This window comes from Oryzias latipes, chromosome 14, assembly GCF_002234675.1.
Source record: "Oryzias latipes chromosome 14, ASM223467v1".
Lineage (NCBI taxonomy): Eukaryota > Metazoa > Chordata > Actinopteri > Beloniformes > Adrianichthyidae > Oryzias > Oryzias latipes.
The window spans coordinates 21,447,225-21,467,945 of record NC_019872.2 but is presented as its reverse complement, the minus strand read 5'-3'; the positions used below and the strand labels follow the sequence as shown (position 1 = coordinate 21,467,945).

At 39.3% G+C, this 20,721-nt stretch overlaps 1 protein-coding gene across 2 annotated transcripts in view; it reads right to left on the bottom strand.

Annotated features, from left to right (window-relative positions):
• The window catches only part of specc1 (sperm antigen with calponin homology and coiled-coil domains 1), an 87,519-nt gene extending 68,044 nt beyond the window's left edge, over positions 1-19,475 (bottom strand). Inside the window, exons 1-2 of one of the 2 annotated variants that reach the window (XM_011483763.3) lie at positions 19,367-19,454; positions 5,502-5,660 (exon numbers count right to left, since the gene is read on the bottom strand). The gene's annotated coding sequence lies outside the window, so the exon portion shown is untranslated. Of the gene's footprint in view, positions 1-5,501; positions 5,661-19,366 lie in introns of both variants that reach the window. The other variant, XM_011483765.3, reaches the window with a different exon arrangement.
• Positions 19,476-20,721: the final 1,246 nt, after the last annotated feature.

Genomic DNA, 20,721 nt, shown 5'->3' with positions numbered 1-20,721 from the left:
ACCCAGCAACTGTCAGGTGAAGGCGGGGTTCACCCTGAACAGGTCACTGCTCTGTTGCAGTGCTAACACAAAAATAAGTATTTTTTAATGAGAGATTTGTTTAAAAATAGCAGTGCAGCATCTTTATCTTCAATACAGTACTAACTAAAGTTTAGGAGTTTGTCACAGAGAGCTGCTGCTTTTTGAGCAACAAACAGTAAAAACGGCTGAAATACATGAAATTAACTGGAAATCCAGGGCTGCCAACTCTCACGCATTTGATTGATTTCTCAGTCTCTTAAGCCAAAGTACACTTAACGTTACTTTTTTCCCAGTTTCATTTTGCTTGAATTAACCCGTTCAGGCAGAAGAAACTCTCGTAAGGTCCATAACTTAGGCCTGCAGAGGCTGTGGTAATTGATTAGACAATTATATTAAGTGGGATTCTTTGTTGCAGGAACAGATTAAGAACGATTGGGCCTGACTCAGTTTAACAACTGGGTTTCTGCAGAGCAACAAGAGGGTCAGTTAGAAGCAACATCAGCGGTTGCAGCGGTATCTGCTTTTTAAATAAAGTATAGATAAATCATATTCTTGGTGATGTTGGAGTCCTGATGGCTTGCGGGAATTCATTTCAAGTTTTATTTAACACAAAAAAACATGCATTTCTGTTAATAGGACTTCCTAAATGCTAGTAAAGGCAAGAGTCCATTTGTGGTAGATATGGTGGAGCATTCGTACCACAGTTTTGAAGCCATTGCAGTGAGTGCTGCTTAAGTGTGTCCATTTAAAATTTGGAAGTACACTTTGAGTCTGTGGCTTTTTGTATCATTCTGAAAGGTTATAGCATTCGACAGTGATAATACAGAGCAATGGTGAATCCAGCCCGGGAGCCTAAGATGGATCCGAGGCTCGATTGGATCACGAATTTCCTTTGTTGTAAGTGCCAAAACAGGCAGACAATAAGATACAGTAGACATCCATGAAGATATGTTTCAGAAACTGACAGAGGCAAATGTGGTCTGATTTTCTCCTAGCCTGTGCTGAAACAGAACAGGAAATACACAAAATAGAGCGATTTTGAGATCTTTTTTAGACCTATTAAAGAAAAAATTCATATTCAGCCAAACCAGTTTCTGATTGCTGCAATATAGAGATTAAAAAGTTAACAGAAAAAAGTTCCAGAGAAAAGGGTCTTGTGCCTTTTGAATAGTGGAGGAAACACTGCACTAATACTTTCCTTTAATAGGAAAAGTAAGTAAACCAAAATAGTTAGTGATTTATTTCTACCAGGTTTCAGGAGAAAGATTGGGCCAGACACTGGGTACAATTGCAAAAGCGGGTCATGGTGCTGCTCCACTCAAATGTGAGGTGGGCCTAAACAAGTTTGGCCCTGAATGGAACTTTATCATCATTAATGACTATTAAAATAGCAGGCCTTGAGCTGTGTTTCAAGTAGGAGCCAGCCAGTCTTTGTATGAAGTTCAGTTTTTATCTCATGTTAATAAGGTGAATAATTTTTTTGTGTTGATCTTTAAAATTGTTTTTTTTATTACTTTTTAATTTGTCTTTTTTTACCTCGTGGTGCTTTATTTCACACAACCCTTTCACAAAACTACACTTAACTGATCTTATGACTTGCCGACGTATAGAGTGACTTTTCTTTTGTCTCATTTTAAGCTTTAATGAAAAGTTGGCAGGTCTAGGAAGCCACACGAATAAACCTAAAATAGGCTTAAATTAAAGAGCAGTCTATTTTGCATTAACTGCCAAAAATTTACATTTGAATTCACTCCTTCCAATTGCAACATTACTGATTGTATTTACAAGAGGTAAAATAAAAGCTAGATCAAGTTCAAAAACTGATCAAAATATTAAGGTTCAAAATTTCAGCTTCTTTAAACTTGGATTATGGAGCTAAGAGGATAATAGACAGGCTAATTGGAAACTATTGTGTCTAGACCACCGGCCTTTTCTGGTATTCTAAAATTTAAAAGCCATCAGCATCTAACATGAAAGCATCAATTTTCCCCAGTAACTCCACCACTGGAGCCCTTCCTGCAACAAGGAAGAGTAAAACCAGAGATCCCTTTTTGATTTGCTGGAGAAAGCAGCATCAGCCAGCTCTGTGTAAACACATCCGTCCAAACTCGCTGAATTCTTTTTAGGTTGCTGGAGCCTATCTCAGTTGCGATCAGACAAAGGTGCATTACACACTGGACGGTTCACCGCTTCACACGGCAACACAGAGACAAACAACCACACACACTAACATTCACACCTAAGGGACAATTTAGAATCACCAATGAACCTATGAAGCATGTTTTTGGACTGTGGATGGAAACCGGAAAGAACTCACACATGCACGAGGAGAACATGAAAACTCCACACAGAAAGGACCAAGACAGAGCTTTCTCGCTGTGAGGTGAGAGTGCTAACAAGTACCCCACCGTGCAGCCCATTATACACATCTATGGTAAGACGTGGCACAATGGTAAAAATCAATGAATCTGATGGGAGTGGAACTGGAAGGAAAATTAGAGAAATCAACTGAATCTAATGGTAAAAAGCTCTGTAGCTTCCAAAGGACAACAAAAGTCACTATTCTGATTGTGACGAACTGATGCTCTGGGTTTAGAAAACAGTGGAGCTCTAATGGAACACAACCTAAAAGCACATAAACAGAAGAGAAACGGAAGATCATAAAGAAAAAAAATACATGTTCCCCACCTGCAGACCTTTGAAGATTGCATTTTGTTTTCATCATGCTGCCCTTTCTAGAACTAAATGTGAAAGCACTCAAGGATATACTTAGCAAATAACTAATAATAAAAACTAAAAACTATTTAACACATGCAAAGATTTAAAACTTTGTTTTCAGACATTCAAGATATCTGATCAGGTTTAAAGTTGTTTTAACTTCTTTTTTGTCTGCAGCTTTTCCAGCTTTATAATAAATTGTTGTCCCATTACGAGCTAGGACCTAGAAATAAGGACATTATTACTCCTGACAACAGAAAAACTTGATTTAAGACTAAAATAAAAGCATTGAGAAAGATAAGAAACACTGTAATTTTCTGTTTCATTTTAAGGATGTAATAATGAGGTTCAATCGAAGTTGACTGTTTTAAGAGGATTTATTAAGATGAGCCTAATATTACTTCAAAATGTAAATCAAACTACAATTAAGTACATAAAAACACCAAAAATACAAACCATTTCCTCAGAACTGCAAAAAAAAAATATTATTGGGGTGTGCAACAACAAGAAATCACAAGACTCCTGAAAAATGATCCAACAAGTGTCTTTTCTGTCAACTGCTTGTGTAATCAAGCGATTGTTGGTTTCATTTTCTTTCTTGTGGTTTAATTTAAATAACTAATTTTCAAACTATACAATAGCCAGACTGTCAAAAATATGACACCTAAGGATTTTTGTTCTTTAAAAAAAAATAAAGTGATGGAAAAATCAAAAACAGAAGAAATAAACACACAGGCAGAGCTTTATGAATATCAAAGTTAACATGGTTAGAATAGGTTACATATAACTGATTAGAAATACATAAACAAAAGAAGGTACTGTTATTCCTTTTAAATGTTCTGTTTATCAAGTTTATGTGTGCTAAAGTTTGCCTGGATACAAATGCATTACACTATTTATGTTAATGAATGAAAGCATGTGTTTTCCTGGTGGTTCCTCATATGATACCAAAGGCTTCTTCAGGCAATATCCTGTGACTAACTCCTGTCTGACATCCAAGTCAAACCATTGAACCTTTTTAGCTGGCACAAGCACAAGCCTAACCTGCAGCTTAACCTGATTTGACATCAACTTTAGCAACTTGAGGAAGTAGAATAAAGGATGTTTAAAGGAGAACTATTCTGATTTACTTTTTGACAAACTGGATCTGAACAGAAACAAGCAAATATAAGGAATGTTTCAAAGCAAAGTTCATAGGTGTAATGGCTTCAGCGTATGAAATGCCTCACATACTTTCATTTTCTCTTCCTTGAACAAATCAGAAATAAATTCTGCAAATGCAACCTTGTCATTTTACTCTGCAGAGCCATGGTTCCAAGAGGGCAGATTTGTGTCCAAACTATATACTGATGACCCAAATGTGAAGCCTAAATATGTCTGAAAGACCTTACAAATGCCTGAGACTGCAGTCCTGCAACTGAATAAGGAGTATAAGTCCAATGACTGACTATTCTACAAAAACATACAAATGTGGACACAGTATTTCTAAATTAATTTAAAGAGATTTTACAAAAAAATACGCCTTAGTGTGTTTGTGCTTCACACATTGTTCTAATTTGTGACTAAATAGAAAAACTCATTTTTTCCCCTCAATGCCGTTTTCAAAAATATAGAGCTGAATGTTAAAACTAAATGACAGAAGGTGGTGGAGGAGGTTCTTAAATTCCTCAAACCGTTGCTGATGGACAAAACTGCGGAGAACAGATAAAGAGAAAACGGCAGAAGTTTAAACCAACTAACACCATCTGTCAGTTGGAAGCTAAAAAGACCCAGATTATTCTAATCTGTACACAACAACAAGGTTTTATTAAAAGTTTTTAAAAAAAGGACAATTCTGGGATTTGTTAAAAGTTCACAAATGTTACACAATTTTACACCATTTTTTAATTTACAAATCAATCCTTGAGCTAAACTTACTAAATATGTTTATTTTTTTTTATTTCAGAGTGTATTCCGATTGGAAAAGTCGGTATGTCCGGACCGAGGGAGCGGTTCCTGGTCCCGGACCAGGGTCTGCTTAGGTGTGTTCAGACTGAACATTTGTTCCGGATTATCGAGGGAAGAGAACTCTGGTTCACTTTAAGCGAAGCAAGTGTGTCCAGTCTAAATACACCCTTAATGCCATTAAAAATGAAACAGTTTAGATGAATTATGTCTTTCAGTAAATTCTAGTGTAGCATGTGAAACAAGAACAGTAAAGACGTTCGTGCTCACCTGTGCATGCAAACTGCAGATGAGCGGCTGCTCAGCCAGCAAAATCAGTATATCATATATGCAAACCTAAACTTCATTCCCACAAATGAAAGAATTTATAATCACTGTTTAAATATTATCACTATGCCACCAAATTAAGGTACAATTAGGGTTACAGAGGGAATCAAGCAAAAGAGCCACAACAATTCAGTGATCTAAAAATTAGGAAACAGCTTCAGTGCAGAACAAACAATGACCTGCTTTGCAAATGCTCCTTTTACAGTATGTATGCTCTGACAGACAAAAGGGGAAATTGAAATCTAAATTAGCTACTAGCTACATGTCTGAGCACAAACATCCCTAAGTTGATCACTCTAAGAAAACATCTGAAAAGACACTAAAACATACAAGTATAAATATCTGAAAGCCTCGTTTATCTCCTGAGTCTGTCTAAGAAACGATCTCTAAAAGGTATAATTACAGCAAAGCCTGTATACAAAGTAAGCGTACCTTTAACCTCTGTACATTTATTCTAACGAAACCCCACATAAGTAATGTTGTTCTCTCACGTGTTTGGTTTTAGGGCTTGTTTCCTCGGTGATCTCCTCAGCGTGGATGCTTTGTGGCCCAGTTGATGAAAGTACTCCGAGCAAATGCTGTCTTCCTCCACACAGCAGTCAGGAAGAGGAAATGCTGCAAGCGCCCAACCGCTGCTGCCTCACCACTCACTGAGTTAAAGGGGAAAAGTGTTTGAGTCTCCATGGTCATGTTTCTTCTCCTTACATGATGACTAGAAACAAAAGAAGAAATGAGGACCCAGAAAGGGGAATGGATCTTTGACACGAGACAAGATAACTCTGGGCTCTCTGTAGTTTCAATTTGACAAAACCTGACATCATACAGGTCGTCTGAGAAAAAGCCTTCAGTTTCACTGTGAAAACTGAACCGAAAGGAGTTTCTGTACACACTTGCATATTTGTGTCTTAAATATTTGACAACAATAAATCTATACGCTCAGCTACCAGCAGCCTTTTCTGTAGCTTGCGGGGACACAAATGGTTGGTAGCAGCTCACAAAAGCCGATCTTGTCTCAGAGGGTGGATGACTTGTGCATGGGTTGGAGGTCAGTACTGAACCAGCAACATACAGCATGCCAAAGCCATGGGAAGATGTGGGTAGAAAGAGAACTGCACTGCTCAGTAGAGCTAGCTTGTGGTAAACCAGGAAACCTGATCTAACCGCACCCATGGCATTAAATCTGTTTTTAAAAATGGATTAGAAGGGTTGGAATAGAGTGAATGTTGTTTTTGAGCCACATCAGCTGTCATATTTTTTTAAATATACAGATTTTCTGTATGAATCAGGATGAACTAGTGGACAAAACTGGTGTGTCTGTCAAGTATTGAGAAGTTCCTGTGTGGCGATAAAGATTCTCACAGATCTCACTGAACGTTTAGGCTTTGGAATCAAACATCCTAACAAAGATAAAAGATGCTCTATCTTAAAACCAATCTGCAATGAGAGCATTGCTGACCCAGTAAATCTATCTTTGAAGCACATAACCTATGTGCCAGATACCAAAATAAGACAACTACTCTTCATCTGTATCCTTCCTCTTCACCCACACTGGCATCCAGAATATGAATCTGGTGGTTTAAGAGGTTTCCAAACACAGCAGGATTCTTTCTAAATTGTTTCTTTGGTCAAAACTTACTGCAAGATTTCAAGTGACAAATCAGAGACGTAAGGAAAACAAAACAGGAAGTAGAAGGTCCCTGGGGTGTGAAAGCATTAAAATAATAAATAATGATGGAATATGAAACTGTGAAGATTAATGGTGAAAAAAGGTAATGTGGCTCTCAGGGGTTTCCAGCTTCATTGTGAAGTTCGAGGCCGAATGGAGGGACCACTGAAAATCCCACTTAAGTAAGACAATGGCAGACACGTGGAGTTTGTGCAGTAAGTGCTGCCTGCGTCACGCTCGCTTTCCTGTCTCTGAAAGCTGAATTCACCCCACTCACAGGAAAAACACAGCCAAAGCAATAAAAACCCAGCAATGATGGTGACTCAGATAACCGGCTAAAAAAAGAACTCGTCATCTGACAAAATTGTAATGCTTTGAAAACTAAATTACTAAAAGTTATCCCTATAATATTTATCGGCAAATGGTGTAAACTACCAAAGTTTGGCATATTATTTTTGCAAAGAGGGCCAGATTTGGTTTGGTAAAAATGTGTGAAGGCCAATCATTCAGCATGCATTCTTTGAACCTTTAATAACATTAAATGCAAATAAACTACCTATTTAATGAAAAAGTTTTTTTGCAATAGGATACTTTTCATTTCTTCACATAAAGCAGAATTATATCTAAATACATTTTTGCCACAAATATTGTGAATTTCACATTTGAAGGCCAGAAATAAAATAAAATAAACCCAAAGTCAGTCTGGAGTAAAATACCTTTTGTGATGATTAAATCTGGGTTCATATAAAATGATATATGTGAATCACTTTTATGCTATATTCACTCCGTGCATGTGGAGCGGATTCTACAATGCGTTACAAGCACGTTCAAGAACCTGCAGTAGCCTTGGTGCAAAATGTCAAAGCTGTGAAAGTTTTGCAAATCTTGTGCCAAGCTTTTTCTTTCACAGCTCTATTCTGATAAATAAGAGACTTGGTGGCATAAAATTCCATCTGGACACAAACCGCAATTATTAATAACTCTATGATCAATTTTCAAACAGCTGGCACTTCTGTAAATTAAAAGGGACGCCATCCAAACGTAAGTACCAAATCCAAGTCCCTGATTGGTCAAAGTAAGACCTGGTTAAACTTGCAACGCCTAACACTAATCCTAGCCTGAAAACAGTCAAAGAAACTTGTGTAGCTATGCATGAATGTAAGAAGCATGAAACACACATATACACATGTTTACATAGACTTTTTATTGAAAGTTTTCGCTTTAAGACGCATTGCTGAAGGCGGTGAGAACGGAGCTTTAAATGCTCACTGTAAACTTCTAAATTTAAATAATGTGAACAGAAGAATAACAAACAAGTATCAAAAGGAAAAAAAACACAGTGGTTTTAATCACAGAAACAAAAAAAAATCTGTTCTCTTGTTTGTCCCTTAAGGCCTTGAAGGTCAAATAGCCAACAGTTGTCGCCGCAGGTTTACAAGTTTTACAATGCAATTTAGCCATTGGGATCAAGAAACTATTGTTCTTAGAAAGTGCTGGGGCCACACATTGATTTTATGACAGGAAACTGCATGCCAGTAGAAATTCTAATGCGGGCTGCATTTGGCCCCTGGGCCGGACTTTGGACATGCTTGCTCGAAAAAGTGGAAAAATATTAATTTTCTACATCACTATATATTTCAACTGGAATTAAATTCGACACCTAATATAGATTTTTGAACTTTTTATGATAGGATAATTTTCCTAATAGCATTCCATAGTTAGTATTTTACAGCTGACAATGTTATCAGGTCTTTTTCCAATGAGATAACACTTAACAGATTGAACCACGTTAAGCAAAAGGATATAAATGTGGCCACAGTTTTCTCTCTCTGATAACAATGTATCAACATGGTCATGATTAATCATTTCTTTGCTACCACATACCATATAAATGAAGTTTTATGTTTAGTCCAAATCAAGCTAAAATCTTCAGGCATCTACGATGTAACAAAGCATAAATTGAATTGGTGTCATTAATTGGTGGAAATTCTTAAAATGATTCTTCTATTTTCTCATCTGAACTGCTGCTACTCTTCCAGGTGAGAGGTCAACATGACCCTGGCATGACATGACATGACATGGCAGCAGCTACAATAACTAATAAAACTGTTTGTGCCTCAAACAATTATTTGATTGAGAATTAAGTCTTAGTAACATGCGAGGGGTTGACCTACACAGGTGCTGTGGGTTTTTGGGCCCATGGAGAATCATAGAGAGGAGCGGTCACAACAAGTAAACAGTTGGACTGTCTTTCTTTTTTCTTTTTCTGTTTGATAACATGACATTCAATTGTTCCACGGCTGATCTGTTGCTTCATTATTCTCTGTTTGTGTCAGTTACAGTGGCCATTTTGGTTCAGTTGTTCTCCGGGAACGGATTTTATTCAGACTGAGGAATCTCAGAATTAACTGAAGCTAAGTACTATTGGAAACGAACCGAGACCACCTCCGATGATGGGTCTGAGAGCGGTCTTGGTCCCAAACCATGGTCTGCTTGATTGTATTCAGACTGAAAATTTGTTTTGGTTTATCAGGGAGAACAAACTCTGGTTGATTTTAACTGGACAAAATGTGTCCAGTCTGAATACAGCCTAAGATTCTGTCATTTTGTCAGTTTCTGATTATTTCCGTTTTCTTTCATGAACAGAGGGGTGAAGGTTACGTGGTTACGTGTGCAGGCCATGCACGAATGTGCTACTGTGATTTTTCTGATCACATCTGCAGCTCTGCAGCATCTGCAAAACAGCTGTGCATCAGAAAGTGGTGTGTGCAAATGTCTGATCTTAGCTTAAAGTGAAGCAGGAAGCGTGTGGGTTTGGATCCCATGCTGTGAAAGAGTCTGTGTTCTCCCTTTGTGTTCCTCCATAAAGAAGAACACGTAAAAATAAATGACACTTAACTGAAGTTTCAGTTTTGGTCAATCTTGAAAACCCCCCGCAAATAAAAACAACTTCATGATGTTGCACAATAATCATGGAGTAAAAGCTTTGGAATCAGTTATACAGACTTTAGCAAACAGTGTAACTCAAACTTGTGGCAATATATTGTATCTTTCATATTTTTGTTCTCGGAAAAAACAAAATCAATGACAAAAAAAGATAGTGGTTAAAGCACAATAAATGGTGCCCAACGAAGCAGCAGGTGAGTGTATTCTTCCCTAAAAAATATTAGAAATCATCTTCATTTGAGCCTAAAAAAACAGCAATTCTGTATCTGAGTCAGAACAAGGCACATCGTGAAAGCTTAATGCTTATTCAGCATCTTTGGAGGAAGAAGAAATTTTGCTAAAATGTGCTGAGCTGATCACTTTCTTCACTCTGGACAAAGATCAACAAGTTTTCTGGTTTGTATTTTTGGCTTCTACTTTGGATGTTTGAACTTCACAAATAAAATAAATAAAATAAAAAAACCACTCACTTTGGGATTCAAGCCGAGTACTTTTGACAGCTCATTACAAAAAAAACCTTCACTCTTGTTTTAACTTCAATTAAACTATTGTAAATACATGTCGACTTTAAAACTCAAGAGAAGTACCGGTAGTCTGAACTGTTTATACATATCCCTTGACAAAAAGTAGAACATGTGACATTTTTTTATGAGTATACGCATAGATCTAGCAAGTATCTTAAACGTGTAGTTTAGGTAGTATACTAACTGAACAGTTCTTTGGACTAAATTGGAACATTTTAAGTTTCCAATATATGGATAGTATATAGAAAGTAACCTTCTAGTATACTGCCTCACCGTTAGTATAGACTAAGTATATTTGTAGTATACTTAGACTACTTTTTGCTAAGGGATGAACAAAGACTATAAAAGCAAAAGTTTAAAAAAACAACAACAACTGTCTATTGTACTTTTTGAACAACTAATCCAGCAAAACAACCACAGCCAATCATCCTCTAACCACGACATGCAGTCTATGGCAGCAGACTTGGTTATGAACACTATGCGTGCGCGTGCCTATCTTTTTTCTTTATCTGCTTTATCTTTCTCAGAGTCATGTCTCCTTGAGGACCAAACTTCCTGCTCTGCCCGTGTCAAAGTTCTTGTCAGATAAACAGTCACTCAGAGCCACGTTGCAGAAGGTTCAGTCTGCCCAGCTGGCCGCATGTTCTGAGTGGGTGGACTCCATAGAAACACGAGCAGCGCATCCACAAGAGCTGGGACTGAACAAAAATACAGACACTAAATAGAGCTCAGTGAATTTCCACAATGGAACACCGGAGTTCAGCGGAGAAGCGTTCCCGTCTGTGTTCTTTCAGTCTGAGAGCAGCCTCCTGAATTGTGGTATGAAAGCTATTTGCTGTGCTCTGTGGGTGTGTCGGCTTCACTTGCACGGGGACAGGGAGATTACAATTACTCAGAGATCTGTTAGAGACAAAGAAAATATTTTTATGACACTCTCCTCCCATATGAATGTCACAAACATGCAGACTTGTTCATCCGGTTCACTTGCCTGAACCAAGTTAATCATTTTTAAACAGCAAAGATTAAAAACAAATGTTGTGCAGCTCTTTAACAAGACTGTTAAGCTAGGCTATGCCTAAAATTGGGGCTAGATGACACACTTGGAAAAACAGTAGCATTCCTCAGAGCCACTGAGTTGAATCAGTAATCATGAGTATGATTGTTGTTAAGTATGCAGTCTCTTTCCTGGACATTATAATAAAAGTCTGGAGCTCCCTCCTTCGTAAACAAATAAATAACTCTCACACAGAGAGACAATTTACACTCACACACAAAACCAAGCTTCCAAGGAAAAATATATAGCTGGGCCTACGTGCCCTTTACAAGCAACTAATTTTAGATGCACCTTCTGAGACATACACTTTTCTGTTCTTTCAACTGAAAGTCGTTTTAAAGTTCCTGTAAGTTCCAAAGCTAAAAGAACAAACAATCCAACTGTAAGAAAATCAGACATTGCCTCTTGACTATAAAAAGCTTTCTTCTTAAATCTCCCTCTTGATTTTTGCTGGCAGAATCAAACAGACAGCCCAAGCCAGGCGGTAAAGTCGAATTCTGCTCATTTGAGTGTTTCCTAACACTTCCCTGCAAAAGACTGAGAGCTTTCTTCAAACAAGACATACTGAACACCAGAGCTGCTTTAATGTGAGCACACAGAGGGCACGCTCACACAGGGCTAGTTCACACCAGAGTTTGTGTCTTCAGATGGTCTGCTTTCTTTGGCACGAGGGGATGTTATAACTGGAATATGTTTTCAGGCAGTTTTGTCTGCTCGTGAAAGTGCAGTGTGAAAGTAGGTCCTCTTCAAGTATTGGACAAAGACCAATAAAATATGACTTCAAAGACTCACACAATGAAAACCATGGTTTGTTTGTTTTTACATGTTCTTGTGGCATTTTTTTTTCACGATGAAGCACAACTAAATCCATGTACGCCTTCGTTTTCCTTGTTCAAGCTGGCATCTGTATACGGATATTGCTTGTCATTTTTATTGCACTGGTCAATGTTAGCTTAGGGGTGTGAGGGGCTGTAAGCTAGCAGGAGAGAGTGTAAAAAGATGGATGACGGGGGTTGGAGTGGGCCTACTCTACACAAAACAGTCCCGCCCACAATTCAGAGGCGAATTTCACATGAACTCCTGTCGCTCTGCAGAAACTATTTCCTCGAAAACACAGGTTTTTCATTTTGGCTAAAATGGCATAATCATAATTAAAAGACAGATGAGATAGCTTTTAGTAATTGGGTAATCCAATTAGGCAATACCAATGGATTCTAAAGTTGAGAAAAGCAGCTTTGTGCTGATATGCAACATTGCTTTTCTTTGCATCAGTATCAGCGGATTCACATAAACGGTTGAAGAGTTCCTTACGTTGAAAGGCCTGTGCTATTTAGGTGTCGCTGGCGACATCCTTGGTGTTAAAGGGTTATTTCTCTCTGACCTCTCGACACAGACTGTCCAGTCAGTCTAAAGCAGAGGTGCTGATTATGTCAATAGAAGGACATGTGGGTAGATCGCGGGTCATCAGAGATAAATAATGAAAAAAAGAAAGTTATATTTTTAAAAATCCATCAACAAATCATCTTCCTCACCCAGACGTACGTGACTGACATGCAAAATGGCGAATTGAACATCCTGTGATACATACGTCACTGCACATGCATGTTTAAATACGCTGAGCGCCATTGGAAAGCCGCTAACGGCTACGCTGTGCACCGGATCCCCGGCGGAGGACCACTTTGGCCCGCAGGAGTGTTTATTGAGGCCCAGGTGGCCCCACGTGCCTCCTCGTTTGGGAGGAAGACCGAAACGCCCCGACTGACTGAGCCGTCCTGCCACCGCGCCTGCTTCCGGCTCAGCAGTTCCCGCTAGAGCAGGGGTGGGCAATTCCAGGCCTCGAGGGCCGGTGTGTCTGCATGATTTCCAGATAGTCTTGCCCTACTCATGGCTGATTACCTAGTTTAGGTGTGTCCAGCCAATAATCTTGCCCTACTCATGGCTGATTACCTGGTTCAGGTGTGTCCAGCCAATCAGAACATGCCAGAGCAGGGTATGCTGGAAAACATGCAGGAATGCGGCCCTCAGTGCCCACCTCTGCGCTAGAGGGATCTGAGCCCACTCAGGTGGCAGTGTTGTCGTGAAGCACACACTTCTCAAGCGCTGTCCACAAAGCAGGGCCACCATTCACTCAGTCCTAGTAAAGCCAGCCGTGCTTTAGAAATGTCAGGTGTATGGTTTACAGTTTACAGTAGAAACACGATCGTCGTGGCTTTCTGTTTTCATTATAAAACACCTTGTCTTTTTTAATTATGTATTACTACAAAGATTTGTGTACTCTTACTGTGTAGTTTTTGAGTCCTTAGTACATAAACATAGTATTTTAGACTCAAAATACTGTATAATTTTTCAACTTTTGATTATTAGGACATAAACTGCATTTTAGACTAGAAACAAAACAGCAAATATATACAGTATATATATGTGTGTGTGTAGATATTTTGGAGCTTGTCGTATTAGAAGTAGCTCGCATGCCAAATAAGTGTGGGCAGCCTCGGTGTAAAATTGTATCAGTAGATATGGTTCCATGCTTACAGATTAACTCACACTAAAAACTCATCTTTATCAGATTAAAGGCTGCTTCTCATTTCTACTCTGCTCTCTTGACAGTGAGCTTTAAAACGGACTGTTTGGCTGTTTGTGGGCAAAAAAATAGAAAAACCTGTATGTGGCACACAGGTGGGCCACACAAAATTTTAAGATTGTAGACCGCTCAATGAGCCTACATTTCTTTTTTTACGGGCATGCTGCGAGTGATCGTAGGTCATAGTGGAAATCTAAACAACACGTAAGTGTAAAGGCCCGTACACACCGGGAAGAATATTCGCCAGGCGTTATTCGCCAGCGTTTTTCGCCACGTTTTTTGTGTTCACACCCAGGCGATTTTCGCTGACGATGAGCCGAGCGAACATGCAATTTCATTTCCTGACATTAGATGGCGCTTAATGTAAACAGAAATACTCCTGTACACAAGGTGGCGCTGCGCATCTTTACGATTCTTAAAGTCGCTTTTCACTCAGAAGAAGAGAGCAAGTATTTACGCGCTTATCAGAATAATACAAAGAAAACATGAATATTTCAAGCATCAGTTGCTCCAACTGGTACTTGGTAAGGGGATATTTTAGAATGTCCGTCATTATTTCTTCGCGGCAGTGTAGACGCTACTTGGCCTTGGCCTTCGCTGGTATGTGTGCTCAGCAAGGCAGTTTTGTGTTTGAGCGCCCCCAAGTTGTGTCATACTGTAACTTCAGAAGCTCCAGACACGTGTGCAAAAGCGCCATTCTCATTGGTTGAATAGATTTCGAAGCGACGCGTCGGAAAAAAAAACGAACCCGAGGCGTTTTTTTTTTTGACGCTTTGGCGCGTGGCGATTTTTCGCGTCGGTGTGCACACTCACATTGGTGCCCTTTGTTTAGTCACGAGGCGTTAAACGTCGGCGAAAATCGCCGGCGAAATTCGTCCCGGTGTGAACAGGCCTTAAGTAAGGGTGAAGTAGGTGAGATGGTGAGACAGATTTTTTTTTTTTTACAATTCCCCCAAAACCTGGGCATGGCGCAAAGGGCCCGTTGGTGCTGTTCAATGCACACTCCTTGCATGCACTTACTGTCGTTGCAGCCTGACTTTTAGAAAAAAGGAAATCGAGCAATAAGAGCGTAGTTTGTGTGGGAATCCTACGTGCACTTACGTTTCACCTGCACCCCGTGTGTCCAGCATTTGCGCACGATCAGTAAGGGGCAAGTACTCGCAGTGCATGACAGGACAGGACAGTGCATGACAGCATCACCTGCATGTCATAAGTATCCGTTACCTACATTATCCTTACAAATACTTTACGATACATTACTCACCCGCATGACAATCCATTTTCATGGCATCATACGGGACAACCCCCCATTCAGGTGCAAGTGAGTAAGGCAAAATAAGTTTCAGCTTTTGAATGTTTCTCCAGCCTAAGTGATTCCAGGACAGCATGGGGGCTGAGATAGCTCTGAGAATTGACCTTGTTTTCCATTTAGAACGTCCCACATCCAGATACCAAAAATTCTTCTCTTGGAGCCCAGCAGCCAAGGTGATCACTTTACTGAGGCCAGCACACAACTCTGATCTTACTCTGTGTCACTGCTGGCTATAAATACAGTAGGAGGAGTGCTGACAATATGGAGGTGAGATGAGCAAAAGGGGAACTTAGAGAAGACTGACCACTTCAAGTTCAGGATGACGAACTCCACTGAAAACAGAACTGAAATTAAGAGCAAACCAGACAATTCTTAAACCGTACAGGCTGATGGTTGTGTAACATGACTATCCGTCATTACACTACAAAATGATTCAGAGGATTATTATATAGAAGCATGTGTTGTAATGACATGAGGTGCTTTGAAAAAGGCTCCCTTTTTAAAAATGGTTAGCCATTAGAAAGTTAATGTTTGTAATTACCTACAAAAATAGTCCACACAGATCTTTATAAATGACATTTCTGCTTATTATGGTTTAAAAAAACTGAGTAAAAGTGAAAGCTGTCATTTGTTGCCTGCTAGGTTTCTCCCAAAATAGTTGCACATGTCCCGCCGAGGCCGGCCTCCTCTATAAGCACCAGATTTCAACAAGAGCTCTGCAATTATGTTTTACAATTTAACTCCCTTTGAGCATTACTGGCAAGTTTAATTAGGCTGCAGCCCATTACTACAAAGGCTAATTAGTCCAACAGAATATTTTAAACAACAGAATGAGTAAAAATAAAGACGGTCATTAACACAGACCGATCCTGACTATAAAGCCCAATTAAACAGTTCAAACTTTTACAAGAAGTTCTACTGAAAAACAAAATATAAGCAACTTCTTTCCAAAAAAAACAATTTAAAGAGGAAAAATGTCTGATCACACAAGGAAGCACAGATTGAAGTGCAGTAAGGGTTCAAATGCAATAAAACAAAGTTGAATTTTCAATCAACATTAGCAGAACAGAGACAGCGTGTTGCCAAAAGAATTTACTCATCTAAACAAATAATTGAGTTTACATTTAATAAATTAATTAATTAATAACAGAATGCTTTTACAAACATTTATGAAAGAAAGGACTGCTCTTAAGAGATCTGAACTCCACCCTGGTGCTTCCACATGACATGTAAACAGGCCAGTTGGGAAATGTCTACTCTAAAATAATTTTCACCAGTCACCTGTTAGAGGGTTTATGTTGAAGTGGAAGTGATTCGGAACAACAGCAATTCCACCATGAAGAGGCAGGACGCAAACTGACAGAGGGAGGTCGGTGGGTGACAGAAGTGCGCAGTCCTCCAAAACTTTTCTCTCAAGACTCCAAACTTTAGATCAGCACAAGAACCGTGCTTGGAGAACTTGATAGAATAGGGTTTTATGGCCAAGCAGCTGTGTGTGAAATGCATGTGGTAAAGTATGATGCATTGCTGACACCTTCTCCAAAGAATCCAACTTCTCTGTCTGGAAATTTGATGAAGGAATCTGGGTTTGGTGGTTATTAGGAGAACAGTACTTGTCTGACTGCATTGTGCTAGTGTGGGGTTTGATGTGCGTCGCGAGGGTTTTGTGTGGGATTGTTCTTCGGGACAAGTTAAAGAACACTAGCTGTGGTTACATGGACAAAAGTAATCGGAATGAACACCTGATTAGAAGAAAAATGTGTCATGTAAACATGCCGTTCGGAATACCGTGTCCTGATCAGACTCATTCGGATTAAAATTTCTTTCCGATCGAGCTAGGTGGGTTATGCCGATTGTTGATCCGATCGTGGTGCATATAAACAGTTCATTCCGATCATGGGTCACTACTGCTCTGGTTTTAAGTCATGCATAGACGTTGTGGCGTTCTAGAGGAGGCTTTGGAGTGCAAACAGGACCGGCCGGCTGCTTCGCGCAAGAGAACTGTGTCTCTGAGCAGAGCATGCAGACTCATAGCTTTGTGTTTGCGGGAAGGGGAGGGTGCTTAGTTACAGTGTGCGCTCCGGCTGAGGCTTCGGACCGCAGTCTATCCCGCAACTCTGTGTGAGCGAGCTGCTGGACTCATGAGAACCATGTCCCCCGGGAGGACTGTGTCTCCGAGCAGAGCTTGGATCGCCAGCCCACACATCAGAAATGGGGCGGTGTGTGAGCTGACAGATGCGTCTTTTCAAAGCAGAAATGCTGCAAAGTCCTTAGAAACCGTGTAAACAATCATGTGGATTTGTGTTACCAGTCATGTCCAGACAAAAAAAAAAGGCTTATGTTATTCCCACATATTTACCTGCAGCCAAGATGCACATTGCCCGCATGGATTACCTGTTCATCCAAGGCTAAATATTGTTAGCACGTGTTAGCCTACTTCTAACCCTTCTTCCTGCTCTGTTCCACCACAAAAAAGCACTGTTGCCACGGATTTAAAATAAAATGATGAGCGAACAGGCGCTTCATAGCAATCATAACAATAATAAAAGCATGTTAAGAAGATCATTTCGCTCTATGTAGCAGCTTTGTTTGTTTACAACTGAACTCAATATTTCTTCTTCTATGGTTGTTTCTGGTGTTTTAGAAAGTTCTGCGCATTTCAAAATGATTTATTCGGACTGAAACTGTGGCATATGTACCGTGAACATTTTTAAATCAGTAAAAGGTTTTCTGGGACCATGTACACAGTTTAATTCTAATTCGATCTTTGATCCGATCAAAGATATTTTGCACATATAACCACGGCTACTGACGGCTTCAGCATAGCTGAATGAAAAGCCTATGCAAAAGCGAATAAATACACGTTTTGGGCTTCCCCATTCAAAACACTCGAATTCATGCACCACTAAGCAACCTTTTTAGGTCCATTTTCAGGCTCTACATACAAAACTGAAGCCTTGGAAGTTAAACCAGATCCACCTTTACCAATCAAGGACTTGGATTTAGTAGTGACGTATAGGTAGCAGTCTTTTAATTCACGGAAGTATCGACTGTTTGAAGTGATCTCGACGGAATGACTGCAATTTGTGCCTGGCTGGAATTACATGACACCAGGTCTTTTTATATATCGGAATAGAACATTTCGCACCAAGACTCTAACATATTTATGTACACGCCTATCAGGTACAATAGCCCAGTGTGAACACTGTATACTAAAAGGTTCATGGCATTTTGGGATGCGCACATGCCTGGTGTGTATGTACCATGGGAGCAAAGACTTTGAGTCCGGCTTTCTCGTACAACATCAGTGTTTGCCTCACAAATGAACTTCTGGAAGAACGGTCCAACAACTCTACAAACACTCCTAAACTTTTAGAAACAGTTGACGCTATTGCAGCAGCAAAGAGGGGAACCGTATCCCATTGAAGCCTATGGAATACAGTCATGTATTAAAACACAGATGAATTAAAGTTTTTGGCAATGTGGTGGACTATAATTTTTTAAGCGCATTTCAATTAATACCAGAAAGTTCTTACAAAAAGGTTTGGATAGTTCTCTGGTTTAAAAAAAAAAAAAAACATGAGGCATTTGATGAATTCTGCAATATTTGTAGAGATTTCTACACCTTTACAAAAACTACATGATCTACTGAATCAACCAAAATTATTTTAAAATAATTTTCAGAAACAGGACGGACTAAAAAATACCTTTTACAAAAAAAAGAATGGATAATGAGGATGTTTGTCACATAACGTCATTCAAGTCCAGCATTACGATGAGTTCATGAAAGGACCTAAAATGAACATTATCTGTGGAGTGAACGGATCTACAACACCAGCGGGGCGACTCGGAGTCCTGTTGATCTCACGACTCCTCACAGCAGCGAGAGCTCGTCTACTGCAAAATGAATGACGGACATTTAAAGCCCTCTGAATGGAAACGGCGTCCCAAACGAGGACCGGCGTCCAACAACACGCGTACACGTCCAGTTAACGTCAAATAATGTTTGTCCTTGAATAGACGGAATGACATCCCAAACAGTCACATTTTAAAGCATTTGACTGTAAATAATGTAAACAAACAAACACGCTGCCAGCAGTCACCTGGCGTTCGGCGTTGACTTGTCCACGCCAGCAGGGCGCCTGTTAAATGACCGAAACAGCGTGAATGATAAAGTTTACATCCTTTAGCTAAAAAACCGGACGAAACAAGAAATAGTCTTCTCTCCTGGAAATCTACATACAGCTTTTTCGACACAATAGCTCCATCTTACCTGCTCAGTAGAGCGCCGAAACGGCTTTTGTCAGCTCAGGATGATGCTGTTGCCGCCTCGCGCGCTCAGACACCGGTCTGTGCCGGACCTGGAAGGTAGGTGGAGCGCGTGCGACGGGTTTGGTGCAGTGCGCGAGTAGATTTCTGGGAAATGTAGTTAAAATTAAGCAGAAACGCTGACAGATAATAAACAAAATGTCCCCAACATACCTTTGTTGTTTTTAATTTTTTTTTCCAAAAACAATTATTTTTGTAACGAACAAAAATAAATAAAGCAAAAAAAAGTAACATTATTTCCTTAAATTAATTATTTGTGGCAACAGTTTAGTATTTTCTGCGCACAAATAAGCATTTTGTGGCCAGGATTTTGTATTTCCTGGCAACAAGTTAGTATTTTATGGATATTTTTGTTCACACAAATTAGTATTTTATCTGAGAAAATAAGTAATAGGAAATCATTAAACTAAAATATTAATTTGTGCACACAAAATACAAACTTGTAGCCACAAAATGCCAATAAATGTGGCCATACATTTCTAATTTGTACGAACAAAATAGGAACTGTTGCCATAAAATGCTTATGTGTGTGCAAAAAATACTACACTGTTGCCACACATGGTAATTTGTGCACACAAAATACTAAATCATGGCCACAAAATGCTTATTTGTGCACACCGTTTCTTAACCCGCCCCTTCCGGGGTCACGGGGCTGCCAAATCATAATCTGACTGCTGTTGGGCAAAGGTGAGTTACACCCGGGACAGGTCACCAGCCTGTCTAGGGCCAAACAAAATCAATTACCCATCATTCATTTATGTTTCAGGGTGTGGTTGAAGACTCTTTGAGTAATTGCTCATTTTCTTTTCTGTCCAGTCCAACAAAATGTTTTTACAAATATAATTAACATGAATAAAGTTTAGCTGAAATTACAAAAGGGGTTTACTTAAATATACATCTGGTGTATCATAAGATTCATAACCCCTGTTGTAAAAGTAAAATATGTCCAACACAAAACGCTTTCAGCTCTCATCTGTTTGCTTAGCTGTTGGACAGGACAAGTAAAAAAAAAAAAAAGAGTAAGTCTGATCATAGGTTTAATAAAATGAAATAATTGTCATTTCTGCAGCTCAGAGCCAGATTCACATCAATGCAATAAGAACTTTCTCTATTTGCCTCCCTTTTTTCTTATTTTTATAATAATTGTTCGTCATAAACAGATCAGTCCTGCCCTTTGCTAAAAATAGTCTATTGGGAGTACTCCACATGTACTTAGTCTGCACTAAGTCAGATAGTATATTAAGTTTACAGTTTATATACTATCTATATTTTGCAAATCTACAATGTTCTGAATTAATC